This window comes from Arachis stenosperma, chromosome 1 (genome assembly GCF_014773155.1).
Source record: "Arachis stenosperma cultivar V10309 chromosome 1, arast.V10309.gnm1.PFL2, whole genome shotgun sequence".
NCBI lineage: Eukaryota > Viridiplantae > Streptophyta > Magnoliopsida > Fabales > Fabaceae > Arachis > Arachis stenosperma.
Genome location: NC_080377.1, coordinates 23492801 through 23514601, shown reverse-complemented (window position 1 = coordinate 23514601; position 21801 = coordinate 23492801). Strand labels below are relative to the sequence as shown.

The window sequence follows — 21801 nt, the reverse complement described above, 5'->3', positions numbered from 1 at the left end:
ACTCCAATTGGCGCGCTCTCAACGGAGTTGGAAAGTAGACATCCACAGCTTTCCAGCAATATATAATAGTCCATACTTTATTCGGAAATTGACGACGTAACTTGGCGTTGAACGCCAAGTACATGCTGCTCTCTGGAGTTAAACGCCAGAAAAACGTCATGATCCGGAGTTGAACGCCCAAAACACGTCATAACTTGGAGTTCAACTCCAAGAGAAGCCTCAGCTCGTGGATAGATCAAGCTCAGCCCAAGCATACACCAAGTGGGCCCCGGAAGTGGATTTATGCATCAATTACTTACTCATGTAAACCCTAGGAGCTAGTTTATTATAAATAGAACATTTAACTAGTGTATTAGACGTCTTTGACCAGATCCTGGATTGTATTTTGAATCCTGCGATCACGTTTTGGGGGCTGGCCATTCGGCCATGCCTGAACCTTTCACTTATGTATTTTCAACGGTGGAGTTTCTGCACACCATAGATTAAGGGTGTGGAGCTCTGCTGTACCTCAAGTTTCAATACAATTACTATTACTTTCTATTCAATTCTCTTTTATTCTTATTCCAAGATATACGTTGCACAACACTTTGATGAATGTGATGATCCGTGACACTCATCATCATTCTCACCTATGAACGCGCGTGATTGACAACCACTTCCGTTCTACCTTAGGCCGGGCGCATATCTCTTAGATTCCCCAACAGAATCTTCGTGGTATAAGCTAGATAGATGGCGGCATTCATGGGGATCCAGAAAGTCTAACCTTGTCTGTGGTATTCCGAGTAGGATCCTGGGAATCCGGAAAGTCTAACCTTGTCTGTGGTATTCCGAGTAGGATTCCGGTATTGAATGACTGTGACGAGCTTCAAACTCCTGAAGGCTGGGCGTTAGTGACAAACGCAAAAGAATCAATGGATTCTATTCCAACCTGATTGAGAACCGACAGATGATTAGTCGTGCTGTGACAGAGCATTTGGACCATTTTCACTGAGAGGATGGGATGTAGCTATCAACCAAGGGTGATGCCTCCAGACGATTAGCCGTGCAGTGACAGCGCATAGGACCATTTTCCCGAGAGGATTGAAAGTAGCCATTGATGATGGTGATGCCCTACATACAGCTTGCCATGGAAAGGAGTAAGAAGGATTGGAAGAGTGAGTAGTGAAGTAGAGTTTCAAGAGGAGCACAGCATCTCCATACGCCTATCTGAAATTCCCACTCTTGATTTACATAAGTATTTCTATCCCTTTTTATTTTCTATTTATTCCATTAATCAAATTTAAACTAATAATCCAATTATCCTTGAATCTCCTAACTGAGATTTACAAGGTGACCAAAGCTTGCTTCATACCAACAATCTCTGTGGGATCGACCCTTACTCGCGTAAGGTTTATTACTTGGACGACCCAGTACACTTGCTGGTTAGTTGAACAGAGTTGTGAATTCAAATAGAGCCAATTATTAAATTTCATACGAGTACAAAGAGCATGTGATCACAATTTCGTCCACCAACGACCCAGTGCACTTGCTGGTTAGTTGTGCGGAATTGCAAAAGTGTGATTGCAATTTCGTGCACCATGGAGCGTTGAATGAACTCCAACCATCCTTTAGCCATAGGCTTGAGGTTCAGTCTTCTTAGTTGAACTGGCAAGCTTTTGTCTTTCCTTTTCCTTTTCTAGAGGATTCTCCGGCCTTAGGTGCCATTGATGGTAATGGAAAAACAAAAAGCTTATGCTTTTACCACACCAAACTTAAAATATTGCTCGCCCTCGAGCAAGAGAAGAAAGAAGAGAAGAAGAAGAAGAAGAAAATATGGAGGAGAGTGAGAGATGGTGTTTTCGGCCAAGGTGTAGAAGAGGGGGTTTGTGTTGTGTGAAAATGAAGTAGAATGGAAGGGTATATATAGGGAGGGGAGAGGGTGTAGTTTCGGTCATTTAGGGTGGGTTTGGGTGGGAAAGTGGTTTTGAATTTTGAAGGTAGGTGGGGTTTATGGGGAAGAGTGGATGGATGTGAGTGGTGAAGGGGGTAATTGGGAAGAGAGATTGAAGTTGTTGGGAAGTGTGATATGGGGAAGAGTGTTATAGGATTAGGAGGTAAGGTGGGAATATGTTAGGTAGGGATCCTGTGGGGTTCATAGATCCTGAGATGATCCTGTGGGGTTCACAGATCCTGAGGTGTCAAGGATTTACATCCCTGCACCAATTAGGCATGTAAATTGCCTTTGCACACCATTCTGGCGTTTAAACGCCGAGGTGATGCACGTTCTGGGCGTTCAACGCCCATGTGTAGCATGTTTCTGGCGTTGAACGCCAGTTCCATGCTTGTTTCTGGCGTTCAGCGCCAGCTTTCCTCAAGGCACATTCCTGGCGTTCAAATGCCAGAATGTTGCTTGTTTCTGGCGTTCAGCGCCAGATTCATGCTCTGTTCTGGCGTTGAACGCCAGTCTGTCCTCCCTCCAGGGTGTGATTTTTCTTCTGCTATTTTTGATTCTGTTTTTAATTTTTATATTTTTTTCGTGACTCCACGTGATCATGTACCTAACAAAGCAGAAAATAACAATAAAATAAAATTAAAATTAGATAAATAAAAATTGGGTTGCCTCCCAACAAGCGCTTCTTTAATGTCATTAGCTTGACAGTGGGCTCTCATGGAGCCACAAGGTGATCAGGTCAATGGTGTATAGTCCCAACACCAAATTTAGAGTTTGGATATGGGGTCTTAACACTAAACTTAGAGTTTGGTTGTGGCCTCCCAATACCAAACTTAGAGTTTGACTGTGGGGGCTCTTCTTGACTCTGAACTGAGAGAAGCTCTTTGTGCTCACTCTCTTTTGTCACAGAGGGATGGCCATGTGCCTTAAACACAAGGTAGTCCCCATTCAATTGAAAGACTAATTCACCACTGTTGACATCTATCACAGCTCCTGCTGTGGCTAGGAAAGGTATTCCAAGGATGATACACTCATCCTCTTCCTTCCTAGTGTCTAAGATTATGAAATCAGCAGGGATGTAAAGGCCTTCAACCTTTACTAACATGTCCTCTACTACTCCATAAGCTTGTCTTAATGACTTGTCTGCCAATTATAATGAGAACAAGGTAGGTTGTACCTCAATGATCCCCAGCTTCTCCATTACAGAGAGTGGCATAAGATTTATCCCTGACCCCAGATCACATAGAGCTTTTTGAAAGGTCAATGTGCCTATGGTACAAGGTATTAAGAACTTGCCAGGATCTTGTCTCTTTTGAGGTAAAATTTGCTGAATCCAGGTATCTAGTTCACTAATGAGCAAGGGAGGTTCACTTTCCCAAGTCTCATTACCAAACGACTTGGCATTCAGCTTCATGATAGCTCCTAAATATTGAGCAACTTGCTCTCCAGTCACATCTTCATCCTCCTCAGAGGAAGAATAGTCTTCAGAGCTCATGAATGGTAGAAGGAGATTTAATGGAATCTCTATGGTCTCTATATGAGCCTCAGATTCCTTTGGATCCTTAATAGGAAATTCCTTCTTGCTTGAGAGACGTCCCAAGAGGTCTTCCTCACTAGGATTTTCGTCCTTCTCCTCCCTTGTGCATTCGGCCATATTGATTACATCAATGGCTTTGCACTCTCCTTTTGGATTCTCTTCTGTATTGCTTGGGAGAATACTGGGAGGAGTTTCAATGACTTTCTTACTCAGCTGGCCCACTTGTGCCTCCAGATTTCTGATGGAGGATCTTGTTTCACTCATGAAACTGAAAGTGGCTTTTGACAGATCAGAGACTAGATTGGCTAAATTAGAAGTGCTTTGTTCAGAATTCTCTGTCTGTTGCTGAGAAGATGATGGAAAAGGCTTGCTATTGCTCAGCCTATTGCGTCCACCATTGTTAAAGCCTTGTTGAGGCTTTTGTTGATCCTTCTATGAGAAATTTGGATGATTTCTCCATGATGAATTATAGGTGTTTCCATAAGGTTCACCCATGTAATTAACCTCTGCCATTGCAGGGTTCTCAAGATCATAAGCTTCTTCAGAAGCTGCCTCTTTAGTACTATTGGATGTATTTTGCCATCCATTCAGACTTTGAGAGATTATGTTGACTTGTTGAGTCAATACTTTGTTCTGAGCCAATATGGCATTCAGAGCATCAATTTCAAGAACTCCCTTCCTCTAAGGCGTCTCATTATTCACGGAATTCCTCTCAGAAGTGTACATGAATTGGTTATTTGCAACCATGTCAATAAGTTCTTGAGCCTCTTCAGGCGTTTTCTTTAGGTGAATAGATCCACCTGCAGAATGGTCCAATGACATTTTCGAAAACTCAGATAGACCATAATAGAATATATCTAATATGGTCCATTCTGAAAACATGTCAGATGGACACCTTTTGGTCAACTGCTTGTATCTTTCCCAAGCTTCATAAAGGGATTCACCATCTTTTTGTTTGAAGGTCTGAACATCCACTCTAAGCTTGCTCAGCTTTTGAGGAGGAAAGAATTTATCCAAGAAGGCCGTGACCAGCTTATCCCAAGAGTCCAGGCTATCCTTAGGTTGTGAATCCAACCATATTCTAGCTCTGTCTCTTACAGCAAAAGGGAAAAGTATGAGTCTGTAGACTTCAGGATCAACTCCATTCGTCTTAACAGTCTCACAAATCTGCAAGAACTCAGTTAAAAACTGGTAAGAATCTTCAGATGGAAGTCCATAAAAGTTGCAGTTCTGTTGCATTAAAGCAACTAGTTGAGGCTTAAGCTCAAAATTGTTGGCTCCAATGGCAGGAATGGAGATGCTTCTTCCATCAAACTTGGACGTGGGTTTAGTAAAGTCACCAAGCATTCTCCTTGCATTATTATTGTTGGGTTCGGCTGCCATCTCGTTCTCTTGTTCAAAAATTTCTGAAAGGTTATTTCTGGATTGTTTAGCTTCTCTTAGTTTCCTCTTCAGAGTCCTTTCAGGTTCTGGATCAGCTTCAACAAGAGTGCCTTTTTCCTTGTTCCTGCTCATATGAAAGAGAAGAAAACAAGAAAAGAAGAGGAATCCTCTATGTCACAGTATAGAGATTCCTTTATGTTAGTAGAAGAAGAAAGGGGGGAAGAGTGAAAAGAAGTGTTAGTAAATAAATAATTAAATAGAAGAAGAAAAGAGAGGGAGAATTTCGAAAATAATTTTGAAAAAGGGGTTAGTAATTTCAAAAATTAAGATAAGATATAATCAAAATTAAAATTTAAAACAAAAAGAATTTTTGAAAAAGAGATGAGATATTTTCGAAAATTAGAGAGGGAAAAGTAGTTAGGTGGTTTTGAAAAAGATAAGAAACAAACAAAAAGTCAAATAGTTAGTTGAAAAAGATATTAAATCAAATTTGAAAGGATTAGAAGATAAGAAGTTAGATAAGATATTTTGAAATCAAATTTTTTGGAAAAAGATAAAATTTTGAAAAAGATAAGATATAAAAGATATGATAAGATATGTTTGAAATAGATTTAATTTTTTTAAAATTAATTACTAACAAGAAACTAAAAGATAAGATTCTAGAACTTAAAGATTGAACCTTTCTTAACAAGAAAGTAACAAACTTCAAATTTTTGAATCAATCACATTAATTGTTAGTGAATTTTCGAAAATATGATATAAAGATAAGAAAAAGATTTTGAAAATATTTTGAAAAAGATTTTTGAAATTTTGAAAAATAGGAAAAAAATGAAAAAGATATGATTTTTGAAAAAGATTTTTGAAAAGATAAGATTTTTAAATTTTTGAAAATTTGACTTGACTTGTAAGAAATAACTAATTTTAAAAATTTTTGACTAAGTCAACTCAAATTTTCGAAAATTATGAAAAAAATAAGGAAAAGATATTTTTTGATTTTTTTTTTGAATTTTTAATGATGAGAGAGAAAAACACAATTATGACCCAAAACATAAAAATTTTGGATCAAAACACATCATGCATGCAAGAACACTATGAATATCAAGATGAACACCAAGAACGCTTTGAAGATCATGATGAACATCAAGAACATAATTTTGAAAAATTTTTTATGCAAAGAAAACATGCAAGACACCAAACTTAGAAATCTTTAATGCATGGACTCTAACAAACAAAAAATGCATATGAAAAACAACAAACAACACAAAATAAGAAAACATCAAGATCAAACAAGAAGACTTGTCAAGAACAACTTGAAGATCATTAAGAACACTATGAATGAATGGAATTTTCGAAAAATGCAAGAAAAAATTTTTTAAAGCATGCAATTGACACCCAACTTAAAAATTGACTCAGGACTCAAATAAGAAACACAAAATATTTTTGGTTTTTATGATTTTCTAATTTTTTTTGGATTTTTATTAATTTTTTTTCGAAAATATTTTTGGAAAAAAACGAAAAAGAAAAGAAAAATTTTGAAAAAGATTTTTGAAAAGAAAATTACCTAATCTGAGCAACAAGATGAACCGTCAGTTGTTCAAACTCAACAATCCCCGGCAACGACGCCAAAAACTTGGTGGACGAAATTGTGATTCATTTGTTATTGTATTTTGTAAAATTCATTGCTTCTTCTTTCCCTGGCAATGGCGCCAAAACATGATGCCAATACCATGGTTCACAACTATGTGTGGTCACAACTCCGTTCAACTTAACCAGCAAGTGTACTGGTCATCCAAGTAATACCTTACGTGAGTAAGGGTCGATCCCACAGAGATTGTTGGTATGAAGCAAGCTATGGTCACCTTGTAAATCTCAGTTAGGAAGATTAAATGGTTTATGATAAGTTCGAAAATAAATAAAAAAAAAGAAAATAAAATTAGTAAATAGTTACTCATATAATTCCATGGTGGGAATTTCAGATAGGCATATGGAGATGCTGTGCTTCTCTCGAATCTCTACTTTCTTATTACATTCATCCAATCCTTCTTACTCCTTTCCATGGCAAGCTGTATGTAGGGCATCACCGTTGTCAATGGCTACATCCCATCCTCTCAATGAAAATGGTCCTATGCTCTGTCACAGCACGGCTAATCATCTGTCGGTTCTCAATCAGGTTGGAATAGAATCCCTTGATTCTTTTGCATCTGTCACTAACGCCCAGCCTTCAGGAGTTTGAAGCTCGTCACAGTCATTCAATCCCAGAATCCTACTCAGAATACCACAGACAAGGTTAGACTTTCTGGATTCCCGGAATCCTACTCGGAATACCACAGACAAGGTTAGACTTTCCGGATTCCCATGAATGCCGCCATCTATCTAGCTTATACCACGAAGATTCTGTTGGGGAATCTAAGAGATATGCGCCCAGCCTAAGGTAGAACGGAAGTGGTTGTCAGTCACGCGCGTTCATAGGTGAGAATGATGATGAGTGTCACGGATCATCACATTCATCAAGTTGAAGTGCAACGTATATCTTGGAATAAGAATAAGGAGAATTGAATAGAAAATAGTAATAATTGCATTGAAACTTGAGGTACAGCAGAGCTCCACACCCTTAATCTATGGTGTGTAGAAACTCCACCGTTGAAAATACATAAGTGAAAGGTTCAGGCATGGCCGAATGGCCAGCCCCCATGATCTGAGAACTAATCATCCCAATATGTCTAATACACTAGTAAAATGTTCTATTTATAATAAACTAGCTACTAGGGTTTACAGAAGTAAGTAATTGATGCATAAATCCACTTCCAGGGCCCACTTGGTGTATGTTTGGGCTGAGCTTGATCTATCCACGAGCTGAGGCTTCTTTTGGAGTTGAACGCCAAGTTGTAACGTGTTTTGGGCGTTCAACTCTGGGTCGTGACGTGTTTCTGGCGTTTGACTCCAGACAGCAACATGGAACTGGCGTTGAGCGCCAGTTTACGTCATCAATTCCCGAATAAAGTATGAACTATTATATATTGATAGAAAGCTCTAGATGTCTAATTTCCAACACCGTTGAGAGCGCGTCATTTGGAGTTCTGTAGCTCCAGAAAATCCATTTTGAGTGCAGGGAGGTTAGATTCCAACAGCATCAGCAGTCCTTTGTTAGCCTCCTATCAGAGTTTTGCTCAGATCCCTCAATTTCAGCCAGAAATTACCTGAAATCACAGAAAAATACACAAACTCATAGTAAAGTCCAGAAATGTGAATTTAACATAAAAACTAATGAAACCATCCCTAAAAGTAGCTTGAACTTACTAAAAACTACCTAAAAACAATGCCAAAAAGCGTATAAATTATCCGCTCATCAGAATCCCTTTACCACCTCGAGTCGTGAATCTGAAGAATACGGAGGAAGACGAGAACACCCCTGTCACTCGTAGGAAGTTGGCGCGTGTTCTAAAGGGAAAAGGAGAAGCAAGTGAACTTACTTGGGAGATAAGTCTACCATTTGGGCATCATATTTTGGCAAAAGCGTACCCTAAGGGGTACCAACCGCCTACTTTCATAAATTTGATGGTACCAAAAGTGCCAAGGAGTATATCCTGTCATTCTTGGATGACCTCGAAGTGTTCCGGAACCACCAGGAGCTCAAGATCAAGGATTTCTCAAAATCATTGACAGGAAGGGCATTCACATGGTATTGCAAGTTGAAATCCAATAGTATCAACACCTGGGAGCAATTAGTGACAGAGTTCTGCAATAAGTTCCTCGAAGAGGAACCCTCTATACACATCATAGACCTAGGGAGAGTGAAACAGAGACAAGGAGAAAGATTGGTAGCATTTATCAAGAGATATAGAGATCAAGCTTTACTTTGTATAGACACTCTCCCAGAATCACAATTGGTGTACGGGTGTATTAAAAATGTGGAAGATGGATCCCAAATTTATCTTTCTATGAGCAACATAAATACTTTCTCTGAGATCTTAAAGAGGGTGTCTGACATAACCGAGGCAGTGAAGCGTAATGGAAGGAGATCTAAAGAAATTTTTCCTCTGGAGGTGTGTGCTGCTGATGGCACAAGCAGAAGGCCTTCCTATTCTAGGGGTCCTAACAGGAGCAGTCCTCCACCCCCGCTACCCCTCTCCAGAGCTCAGGCCATGATTGTCGTAAATGGATGGTTTGAGGATGGAACATTAAATCCCAGAATAGATAGAGAGCCACCAACACCTGAAGACTTGAGAAACCCAAAATATTGCATGGTACACCAGAATAAGAGCCATAGATTGACTGATTATTATGTGGTGAGGACGATATTTTATAGGCAAGGAAGGGAAGATACTCCTAAATGGAGAACAAAACCAAGAAGGTGTAAAAAGCACTCCTTTTCCTCAACACGATATTGGAATAATAGGTGTTGAAGGAGAGGTAATGCTAACAAAGATCATAGATGAAGCAGAAGAGATGGTCACCATGGAGGAGTCATTGGATAAAGACACATTGGCAAGAGGTCTTTTGAAGTCTCGAGGGTGTAGAATCATGTTCAACCAACTTGGCTTGGAATTCCACATTTAGAAAGAGGTGGCTAGACTCTAATAGAAGTCATTCAGAAGCATGAAAAAAGTCTTTAGGGTGTCAATGCTCCACTCACAATATTAGCAAAGGCCCACGCAAATGCCCTGGTGTTTCGGGACTCTGACTCATTTAATGGGGAGTTCTACCATAATAAATCATTGTACGTGGAAGCAGTCATAGAAGGCATGAAGGTCAGAAGGGCCTTGGTGGATGCTGGATCGGGGATAAATATCATACCCACTCATATATTTCTAGAAATGGGAGGTTCTGCTAATCAGATAAGGCCTATTCAAGTAGGGCTTAATGCTTTTAATGGAGCGGGTGTGAAATCTAGAGGGTGTGTTAATGTTGTATTGGAAGTTGGCCCCATAAAGACCAATAATAAGTTTCATATGGTGGATGGAAGCTCTAGCTTCCACATCTTACTGGGACGTCCATGGATTCATTTACATCGGTGTGTTCCCTCAAGTTGGCATCAATGCATAAAGTCTAGCTGGAGAGGGAAGGATATTAGCATCTCAGCCACTGTAACACCCTTTGATGTAGGAGAAGGGCATTTAGTGGATGTGAGTTTTTATGAAGAGCTTGCATTACTAGGAGTCAACAAAATAAGGCCTGTGGGAGAATGCCCCATCGAAACACCCAGACGTAAAGGAGCATGAAAGAATGCCCTAATAGAGGAAGGACCAAAAAGCAAGCAACAACAATCGAAGATCTAGGACTTTGTAAGAAAACTCTCCTAGGTGGAGGGTATAGGTGGTGTGTTGGTGTGCAGAGTTTAACTTTGCACAACTAAACCAACAAGTGCACTGGGTCATCCAAGTAATACCTGAGTGAGTCAGGGTCGATCCCACGAGGATTGTCGGCTTGGATCACACAATGGTTATCTTGTAAATCTTAGTTAGGCGGATAGAAAAGTTGGTTGGTTGTTTAAGCACATAAAAGTAAAATAAAGATAACGTTACTCAATAATTGTGAATTCAATGATAAGAAGATGGTTAAGACTTTGGAGATGCTTTGTTTTTCTGGATCAATACTCTCTTACTGTCTACTCCAACTGTGACTGATTTCTTCTATAGCAAGCTGTATGTGATCATCGCCGGTTTAGAGGCCGCCAATCTTCCTCTAGGCTGAACACCAGGTTTAGTGCGCATCCAGTCTGAATGAGGGTGAAGCTCCTGCAGTTCATCCCCTTGGTGATCCTACTCAAAACGCCACAGACAAGGTCAAATCTTTCGGATCAGAGAATGTTGCGCCTTGGTTCTAGCCTTTACCACAAAGACCATAATCTCCCTATACCTCGACTGAACTGATATCTCGAGAAGTTCCCAATGAAGTCGTGGATTAGCCGTCTAAGAGATGTATCCTCAAGCTAGTACTTCATTGATATCTGATGAAAGATGCTTGCTGAACCCATGTAGAATAAAGATAACTGTGACGGTTCAACTCATTCATAAGGTTGAAGAACGAAGATACATCTTAAGAGAGAATCAAACACGAATTGAAATAGAATAGTAGTGCTTTTATTAATCCATAAAACTCAGCAGAGCTCCTAACCTTAACCTAGGAGGTTTAGAGACTCATACTGTACAATGAAACTCGAAAATATGAAATAATGTTCTATGGTAGTCAAAGATACTTAAACAAGAGTGATATTCTCCTATATATACTAATCTAATAACTAAGGATTACAGAAATATGATAGACTTAGGCTTGTAGTGCAAAAATCTACTTTTGAGGCCCACTTGGTGAGTGTTTGGGCTGAGATAAGGGTGTCTCCACATGCTAGTAGGGCTCTTGGGTGTTGAACGCCCACTTTGGACTCCCCTTTGGGCGTTGGACGCCAGCTGCTCCCTTTTGGGCGTCCAATGCCAGGAAGGGGGTAGATGGCTGGTGTTGAACGCCAGTTTTGGGCCTTCATCTCCAAAGACAAGTATAGACTGTTATGTATTGCTGAAAATTCCTGGATGTTAGCTTTTTATAGCTGTTGAGAACGATCCATTTGGATATCCGTAGCTGTAGAAATGCTTGCTTGAATGCACGGAGGTTAGATCCTGACAGCATCTGCTACGCTTTCTTTGCCTCTGAATCAGACTTTGTTAAAACTCTCAGATTTCAGCCAGAAAATACCCGCAATCACCATAAAACACAAAAACTCATAGTAGAATCTAAAAATGTGAATTTTACATCAAAACCTATGAAAATATAATAAAACTTAAACAAAACATAACAAAAACTATATGAAAATGATGTCAAAAAGTGTATAAAATATCCGCTCATCATATATCTTATAGGAACTCGGGGGTCCAGTGGAGAAAAGTCACCAGAACTCCCCTGGCCCCGATATCCTAAATGTACAGGAGAAAGAACATCTTCAAAACAACATAGGAAATGCCCCTCTCCAACTCCAAGATGAAGCAAAGTAGAAGGAGGAAGAATTGGAAGAGATTAATTTATGGACTGAAGAACACCCAAGACCTTTGTTCGTGGGAAAAGCTTTAGGGGAGAGGGAGAAAAAGAATTTGATAGTGCTACTAACAGCGTTCAGAGATGTGTTCGCTTGGAACTATGATGAAATGCCAGGGTTAGACCCAAATCTAGTAACCCACAATTTAGCTGTGAGGAAAGGAGCAACCTCTGTCAAGCAACCTCTTAGAAAATTCTCCAATGAAATAGAAGCTCAAGTAAAGAAATAAAATGAAAAGCTACTCACAGCCAAATTCATCAAACCAATACAACACCCCTCTTGGTTATCCAACATAGTACCAATGAAAAAGAAAAATGGGCAGATCCGGTGTGTGAATTTTAGGGATCTAAACAAAGCTTGCCCTAAGGATGATTTTCCTCTGCCAGATATTGATTGAATGGTAGATGCTGCAGTCGGATTTAAAAGGCTCTCCTTGATGGATGGATTTAGTGGGTACAACCAAATTAGAATGGCTCCGGAAGATGAAGAAAAAACAGCATTTTGAACACCCGTAGGCAATTTTTACTATACTGTCCTGCCTTGTGGCTTAGAGAATGCTGGGGCAACTTACCAAAGAGCCATGACTGCTATATTCCATGACATAATGCATGACTTTGTGGAAGACTATGTAATTGATTTGGTTGTCAAGTCAACATCCGAGAAGTAACACACATAACACTTCAGAGCTGTGTTCACTAGATGTAGAAAGTATAGACTCAAGATGAACCCCATGAAATACGCCTTTGGGGTGTCATGTGGAAGGTTCTTGGGATTCAGAGTCCACGAAGGAGGCATTTTGGCTGACGAGGATAAGAATAAAATTATCCAAGACATGGAACGCTCGAAAGACTTCAAGGGACTCCAAAAGTTCATACGCAAGTTGGGGTACATTCGAAGGTTCATACCAGCATTAGGGGAGCTCTTAGGACCCTAAGACTTTTGTTAAAAGAGAAGAACACGTTTAAGTGGGAACAACACCACCAAGTTGTGATGGACAAGATCAAGGGTGTTCTCACATCCACTCATACCATGACTTCCCCTCAACCTGGTGCACCATTGAAGGTATACTTAGCGGTGGGAGAAGAATCAGTTAGCGGGTTAATTGCACAATAAGGTGAAGGCAAAGAGAAACCCATCGCCTATGTCAGTAGAGCCATGAAAGGTCTAGAACAAAGATACTCCTTACCAGAGAAACGTTGCCTCACTCTGGTGTACGTCTCACAAAGATACCGACATTACTTCCAAGCACACCAAGTATAAGTTGTATCAAAAAATGAAGGCCTCCAATTTTTAATCGAAAAGCCAATGTTGACCGAAAGAATGAGTTATTGGGCACTCCTAATAAGCAAATATGATGTGAAATGGGTAACACCTACCACCATTAAGAGCCAAGTGACGTTGGGATTTTTGCCAGTAAAGAATTTCATAAAAACAGTCGCGTTGTAGATATAGTCTCTAAACCGACAGAAATCCCTTCGTACAAACGTTTTGGTTGTCACGAGTAACAAACCCCTTTTTAAAATTGATAACCGAGTATTTTAACCTCGGGTCGTCTTCTCAAGAAATTGCAGGGAGGTATGTTCTTATTATTGGTTATGAAAAAGTGTGTTTGGGGTTTTGGATCAAGGTAAAAGGTTAGTTGGGCAATGGGCACAGGTATATTTTCAAAGCAATAAAAGTAAATGAATGACTGTAAAATAAACTCCTGGTAAGGTATAAGAACTGGATGTCCTATCCTAGTTATCCTTATCAGTTGTGATGAGAATTGGATTTTTCTCCCACTTTGTTAACCTCTAACTATGAAGGTAAGTTAAGTGGATGAATTAATTCTAATTCTCAACTAACAATAAGTTTGATAACTCAAGAGTCACCAATTATTTAACCAAGACCAAAAGGAAAGAAAATTGTATCTACTAGAGTAACAATATCCTCAGATTAGGAATAATAAAAAGAAAGCAAACACAATTCTGAAATACCTCAATTATATTAAATAAAATATTCAAATCATAACACGGGAAAGTTCATAGATTTAATTGGAAAAATAAATAAAAAGGAACATTGAACCTGAATCGAGAGTCACTCTTAAAAACCAAGAGAAGTCCTAAATCCTAGTTTCAAAAAATCCTAATTTCTAATCCTAATCCTAATCCTAAGAGAAAGGAGAGAACATCTCTCTCTGAAAACTACATCTAAATTATGAAAAGTGAATTATGAGTCGCCTCCCCATGAATGGATGCATTCCCCCACTTTATAGCCTCTAATATGTGTTTTCTGGGCCGAAAACTGGGTCAGAAACAGCCCAGAAGTCACTTCTAGCGCTTTCTGGTCCGTACAGGTCGCGGAAAAGTGACGCGGCCGCATGGCTCACGCAGCCGCGCGGGTTGCATTCCTGCCAGGTCACGCGTTCGCGTTGCCTGGCATCAAGGCAGCTATGGCAAATTATATATCAAATCGAAGCCCCAGACGTTAGCTTTCCAACGCAAGTGGAACCGCATCGTTTGGACCTCTGTAGCTAAAGTTATAGCCGTTTGAGTGCGAAGAGGTCAGGCTGGACAGCTTAGCAATTTCTCCAACTTATTGTATTCCTTCCACTTTTACATGCTTCCTTCCCATCCTCCAAGCCATTCATGCCTTATAATATCTGAAAACACTTAACACACATATCAAGGCATCTAATGGCAATAAGAGAGGATTAATAATAAGCAAATATAAGTCAAAAGAAACATGTTTTCAATCATAGCACAAAATCAGGAAGGAAAATGTAAAACCATACAAATAGTATGAATAAGTGGGTAAAGAGTTGATAAAATCCACTCAATTGACTACAAGATAAACCATAAAATAGTGGTTTACAACATCCCCACATTTAAACAATAGCATGTCCTCATGCTAAGCTCAAGAGAAGCTATAAAGGAATGAAGAGGAATGATAGAATGTATGAGATGCAACCTATGAATGCAACTAAATGCAGAATGTTTCTACCTACTTGGTTAAAAATAAACAATTCTTTTAATAACATACATGAACTGGATTTCACTAATTTGAATCATAAAAATGAAGTATAAATAGACTTGCAAGGAGAAAATAGCTCATGAAAGCCGGGAACAAGGAATTGAGCATCGAACCTTCACTGGTAGTGTATATCACTCTAATCGCTCAGGTGTTTGAGGTTCGATTCTCTCAATTCTCTACTAATCTTGCTTTCTAAGACTTGCTCTTCATCTACCAATCAACAAAAATTTAATGCACCAATACACAAATCAAGAGGTCTTTTAAGGGTTGTAATAGGGTTAGGGTCAAGGTAGAATTGTATTTGGCCAAGTGGACTAAAATCTAAATCCTTAATTAACATAAACATTCCACCTAACTTAAACAATCCATGTAATCATAATACAACATCTAACCATCCATTAACCATGTTTTCCACATATTCATGCATTCTAATCTCAAGTACAGTACATATGCATTGCCTTCACTACTTACTTTGGGGCATTTTGTCCCCTTTTTCTTATTTGCTCTTTTATATATATATATATATATTTTGTTTTTCTCAATGCATATGATTAATTTATTGAATGCATGAACATGTCTTAAACATTTCTTTCACATTTTCAGAAAATTCTAACATACTCAATTCTCAAACCAGATGTTTCCAAACCCACTTTTCCCCATACTTAATTCATAAGCATTCTCACTAGTCTAAGCTAACCAAGGATTCAAATTAAGGACATTATTATTTTTCGCTTAGAGTTAATGATGTGCTAAAATAAAGAACAAAGGGGTAAAATAGGCTCAACATTGGTTTGCAATAGATAATAAAAAGGTTAAGGCCATATGGGTATGTAAGCTCAGTGAAACAAGGCCTCAATCATATAAGTGTATGCATATATTAAACAATGGAAATATAGAATCATGCAAGACAAAGATCATAATTTTAGAGAGAAAAACACACACCAAAATTAAAATATTGGTTGATAAAATGCAACCAATCAAATAGGCTCAAAATCTCACTGGTTTTGTGTGTTCAAGCTTTAAACCATGTTCCAAAATAAAATTTCTTCATACAAGTTATTCAAAAAGTTTTTAATTTAAATTAGTGAAATACTATAAAAAGTTTCTTAAAAAAGAAAATATTACTTCAACCAAGTGGTAAAATATGCAAAAATCAAATAAACATGCAAATGCAACAACTAATCTACAAAGAAAATTTAAACATTGGTGTTGAGACAAGAAAGTACTAACCCATGGAGATCGGTATCGACCTCCCCACACTTAAAGATTGCACCGTCCTCGGTGCATGCTGAGATGTGCAGGTGGACGGGTTGTTCCAACTGATGCCTTTCTTCAAGGATTGTGCAGATGGACTTGTTTGTCTCCCCATGTAAACGTCTTCCGGTTCCCCTCCGGGTGGCCATCCTGAAAGAAAAAAGGGAAGAAAAGTAACCCAGAAATAAAGATAAGAAAATAAATAAAGTATGGGTGGGTTAATGCTAAATGATAAGGGTCTCATTTACATGGAAGCTTCAACATGTATGTGAGAAAATAATAGAAGGCATGGCATACCAGTGGTATAAAATTTGTAACATAGGGGAGGAGAGATTGTAAGACAATATAAATTCATGTCAATGCAAAATTAATACAAATAACATAAAAGATTAACATTGACTTAAATAGTATTGCCCAACAATGTAAAACAAGTTACCAAAATAAATTCAAGAAAAGATGCAACAGTTGAATAAGAAAAGATATTTAACACCAATGGAAAAATAAAAATTCAGAAAAGAAAATAAAAATATGCACAAATTTAAAATGCAATGAATGAGATATGCAAATAAATTAAAATAAAATAAAAAGAAAAATAAGAAGAATGAGAAGGGAAAGAAGTGAGTGAGAAAGAAAGAAGAAAGAAGAAAAGATAGAAGAAATTAGGATTGGGGAAGAAAAGATAAGATATTTGGCGAATTAGGATAAGCTGTGCGGCGCAAGCGACGCGGACGCGTGGGGCACGCGGTCGCCCGACTTGCGCTGTAAGTTAATCGACGCGGTCGCGTCGGTCACGCGGTCGCGTGACTCAATTTATGCTGCTGGCTCAAGGGCAGCCTCGCGCTCGCACAACTCTCTGTTCAAAATCTTATTAGTGCCAAATTTTAAGTGACGCGATCGCATAGGGCATGCGATCGCGTGAGTGGGCTTTAAAGGAATATGACGCGGTCGCGTGGGTCACGCGGCCGCGTGGGAAGGATTATGCGTTCAGCACCAATCCAGCACCACTCTTGCGTAACTTTCGGGTGTGCACCACTTTGACGTCAAAATCTTGGTCACGCGGCCGCGTGGGTCACGCGGTCGCGTGGGAGGCCATTATTCCCATGCGACGCGGTCGCGTGGGTTGATTTGTGCCATTGGCACGCCTCCAGCCACGCTCCAGCGTGACTCTCTGTTCGTGTTTTATTTTTCTCTTCTCCCCTTGCGACGCGGACGCGTCGTTGATGCGATCGCGTCGCGTAGCAAAAAAAAATTTTTTTTTTGAAATAAAATGCAGAATGCAGTGTTAATATGAATGTGATGCAAAACTCCAGGTTCAATATAATAAATAAAATAAAACTCAAAAGCAAATAAAACTAAATAAAAATGAAAAATGAACGATCATACCATGGTGGGTTGTCTCCCACCTAGCATTTTTAGTTAAAGTCCTTAAGTTGGACATTTGATGAGCTTCCTGTCATGGTGGCTTATGCTTGTACTGATCCAGGAATCCCCACCAATGTTTGTATCTCCAGTAACCTCCGGGGTCCCAGACTAAGCACGTAAAGCCCTTACGAAGCTTCAAACAGATTCTTAGGCTCCCGGGGTGACAATTGTCAGAACAGATTCCAGGATCCCAAACCTTACCTCTACACCTGTTTTTGTCTTGATCTGCATTTTTCCAGCCGGGTGAAAGGTGATCTGAATTCTCACTGCAGCGACCAAACAGCTTCCTAGACCTATTCAGTTGAGCTTTACACCAACCTTTGCATTTAAACTTAGAGCTTCCAACCATAATGAACCTTGCAGGACAATTCTTACCACTGGCCATCTTTTTCTTACTCTTAATGCCACAGAGAGCTCTAAGTTGACCATCCGTCTCCAGTAGCCCGTATTCAAGTGGAATTAGAAAGCTAAGGGATATGAATTTCACCCACTTGAATGTTGTGAAGGATAATGGAAACTTAGGGGGAAGTGTTTCTAATGAACGTGCAAGCTCCACTCTGTTGTGCTCTTTTTCGACATCTTCCACCTCTTTGTAATCTTTAATATCAACCTCTTCCTTCTGGTGAATTTCTTCCAATTTAATCTCTTCTTCATTGTTCACCAAGAGCATGGGATGTTGTGTTTCATCTTCTGTAATCTCCATGTCAAGTCCAATGGGGAAGGATTCAAATGTAGATAAGAATTCATTAATGATTGAATCCACCTCTTGATCGTCTCCTTCAAAGTCTTCAACCATGATATGCTTTGGAGGTTGTACACACTTCTCAACATCAGCTTCAATCGTCTTTAAAGGATGCTCTATAACTTGACTTTCCCATGGAAGTTTAGCATCTCCTAAGTCTTTAACCACTGCCTCCTCTTCTTCTTCAATAATTCCGGCTTCCTCCACTTGTTCCAATATCAAATCGTGCTGCTCACTATCCACCGGAGTGCCCAATTTCTCCTTCCTGCTACATTCTTCAGTAGATTTCCCACATGAAACCATGGGGGTTCTTTGAATGTCCGAACGTTGGAAAGGTAATCGATCTAGGTATTTAAGTATGCAATCATATTCCTCCTCAATGATTTTCCTTCCAACTATTTCTTTACCTTTAAGTATAAAATCATCCTTGTTGTCCTCTTTCACTAGTTCTTAAACCGCGCTGGCAACTTCAAGGGTGTCTACTACCTTTACCTTTAAAGCCTCCTCTAGCTCCTTATGAAGTATGGATTCGCGAAGATGATCCCTTCTCTCTTGTTCCATGTCAATGACATCATTGGGATCATGTTGCTCTTAGATTGATGGATGTGGGTGCTCTTCCATGGATGGTGGTGATGGGGTGGAGAGATCATTCTGTGGTTGAAAAGAAAGTGCACTAGAGATTGATGGTTGATTGTTGAAGGTATTTGGTGGTTCGATTTGGGCGGCGAGAGCTCGTATAGTAGAGTTTAGATCAGCAATTACTTTTTCCAAGGAGATTTGGGGTGGATAGGAGGGTTCATTTGTTGGGAGAAAGGGTTCACGGTAGGAAGGTGGTTCATCTTGATAATGATAAGGAGATGGTGTATATTGAGGTGGTGGTTCTGTGTATGGTTCATATGGTGGTTGGTGTGGTGAACAAGGATTGGGGTCATATGGAGGTGAATGGTGGAAAGGGGCTCGTGAGTGTGGTGGGTTGAGGTTGTGTTGAAAGGATGATCTCTGAGCATAGGGTGGGGCTTGTTGGTAGCTACAAGGTGGTCCACCATATCTATCAGCTTGGGATGCATTGTAGCCTGGTCTTTGTCCATGATATCTGGGATGGTGTTGTTGCCTAAAGGGTTGATTAGATCCTCTTGGCTCCATCCATCCTTGATTGGTCTGACCTTGATGCATATTCCTGCTGTGGTTTCTATTTCCTTCAACAAAGTTAGAACCAAACTCAAAGCGAGAGGGGTGAGAATTCATAGTAGTTATCAGAATTAAGGGGAAAAAAGGAGAAACAAATAAACAAGTAAAAGAAAATATATATATATATATATATATTAGAAAAATATTTACAATAACCAATAATAAGGCACACGTTTGCAATTCCCCGGCAACGGCGCCATTTTGACGTTAGGATTTTTGCCAGTAAAGAATTTCATAAAAATAGTCGCGTTGTAGATATAGTCTCTAAACCGACAGAAATCCCTTCGTACAAACGTTTTGGTTGTCACGGGTAACAAACCCCTTTTTAAAATTAATAACCGAGTATTTAAACCTCGGGTCGTCTTCTCAAGGAATTGCAGGGAGATATGTTCTTATTATTGGTTATGAAAAAGTGTGTTTGGGGTTTTGGATCAAGGTAAAAGGTTAGTTGGGCAATGAGCATAGGTATATTTTCAAAGCAATAAAAGTGAATGAATGACTGTAAAATAAACTCCTGTTAAGGTATAAGAACTGGATGTCCTATCATAGTTATCCTTATCAGTTGTGATGAGAATTGGATTTTTCTCCCACTTTGTTAACCTCTAACTATGAAGGTAAGTTAAGTGGATGAATTAATTCTAATTCTCAACTAATAATGAGTTTGATAACTCAAGAGTCACCAATTATTTAACCAAGACCAAAAGGAAAGAAAATTGTATCTACTAGAGTAACAATATCCTCAGATTAGGAATAATAAAAAGAAAGCAAACACAATTCTGAAATACCTCAATTATATTAAATAAAATATTCAAATCATAACACGGGAAAGTTCATAAATTTAATTAGAAAAATAAATAAAAAGGAACATTGAACCTGAATCGAGAGTCACTCTTAAAAACCAAGAGAAGTCTTAAATCCTAGTTTCAAAAAATCCTAATTTCTAATCCTAATCCTAATCCTAAGAGAGAGGAGAGAACCTCTCTCTCTGAAAACTACATCTAAATTATGAAAAGTGAATTATGAGTCGCCTCCCCATGAATGGATGCATTTCCCCACTTTATAGCCTCTAATATGTGTTTTCTGGGCCGAAAACTGGGTTAGAAATAGCCCAGAAGTCACTTCCAGCACTTTCTGGTCCGTACAGGTCGCGGAAAAGTGACGTGGCCGCATGGCTCACGCGGCCGCGCGGGTTGCATTCCTGCCAGGTCACGCGTCCGCGTGACTCACGCGTTCGCATCGGGGAAGCTATGGCAAATTATATATCAAATCGAAGCCCCGGACGTTAGCTTTCCAACGCAAGTGAAACCGCATCATTTGGACCTCTGTAGCTAAAGTTATTGTCGTTTGAGTGCGAAGAGGTTAGGCTGGACAGCTTAGCAATTTCTCCAACTTATTGTATTCCTTCCACTTTTGCATGCTTCCTTCCCATCCTCCAAGCCATTCCTGCCTTATAATATCTAAAAACACTTAACACACATATCAAGGCATCTAATGGTAATAAGAAAGGATTAATAATAAGCAAATATAAGTCCAAAGAAACATGTTTTCAATCATAGCACAAAATCAGGAAGGAAAATGTAAAACCATGCAAATAGTATGAATAAGTGGGTAAAGAGTTGATAAAATCCACTCAATTGACTACAAGATAAACCATACAATAGTGGTTTATCACCAAGCTTTGGCTGACCTCTTGTCAATTTGTCCTGGAAAAGCAACTATTGAAGAGTTGTCATATCAAATTCCAAGAACAATAGAGATTGTTCATCCTTGCAATAAAGAGGAAACATAGACCCTCATGTTTGACGAAACACCCTCGAATCCACAAGGAGGGACAGGAGTCGTCCTTACAGACTCCCATGGAAGAAATCTGTCTTTCATATTTCGATTGGATTTCTCTTGCACTAACAATGAGGCAGAGTATGAAACACTAATGCTCGGTCTAAAGATGGCTCAAGAAATTGGCATCAAGAAACTCCATTTTAAAGGAGACTCAAACCTGATAATACAACAGATCCAGGAAGGGTACGACACAAAGGAAAAAAGTCTGGCTTTATGCAGAGAACAAGTTTGGTGCATGATGAAGGTATTGGACAATATTTCATTTGAGCATGTACCCCGAACAGAAAACAAGCATGTGGATGCTCTAGCGATATTAGGGAGTAGAGTCACCATTTAAAATGGACAACATGCTTTAGAATACCAGATAACTGAAAGTTCTGCCAGAGAAGAAAGGATGTCAATGGAAGGAAAAACTAATGATTGGCGAACGCCTATACATGAACAGCTCAGAACGCTCAACATCACCAAAG

The 21801-nt window shown here is 39.3% G+C and overlaps 1 non-coding gene across 1 annotated transcript; it reads left to right on the top strand.

Moving 5' to 3' along the window:
• The first annotated feature begins 4347 nt into the window (after positions 1-4347).
• Positions 4348-4451, top strand: LOC130949980 (small nucleolar RNA R71). The gene has a single exon (XR_009073499.1). It is a non-coding gene; the product is annotated as a small nucleolar RNA R71 (small nucleolar RNA).
• Positions 4452-21801: the final 17350 nt, after the last annotated feature.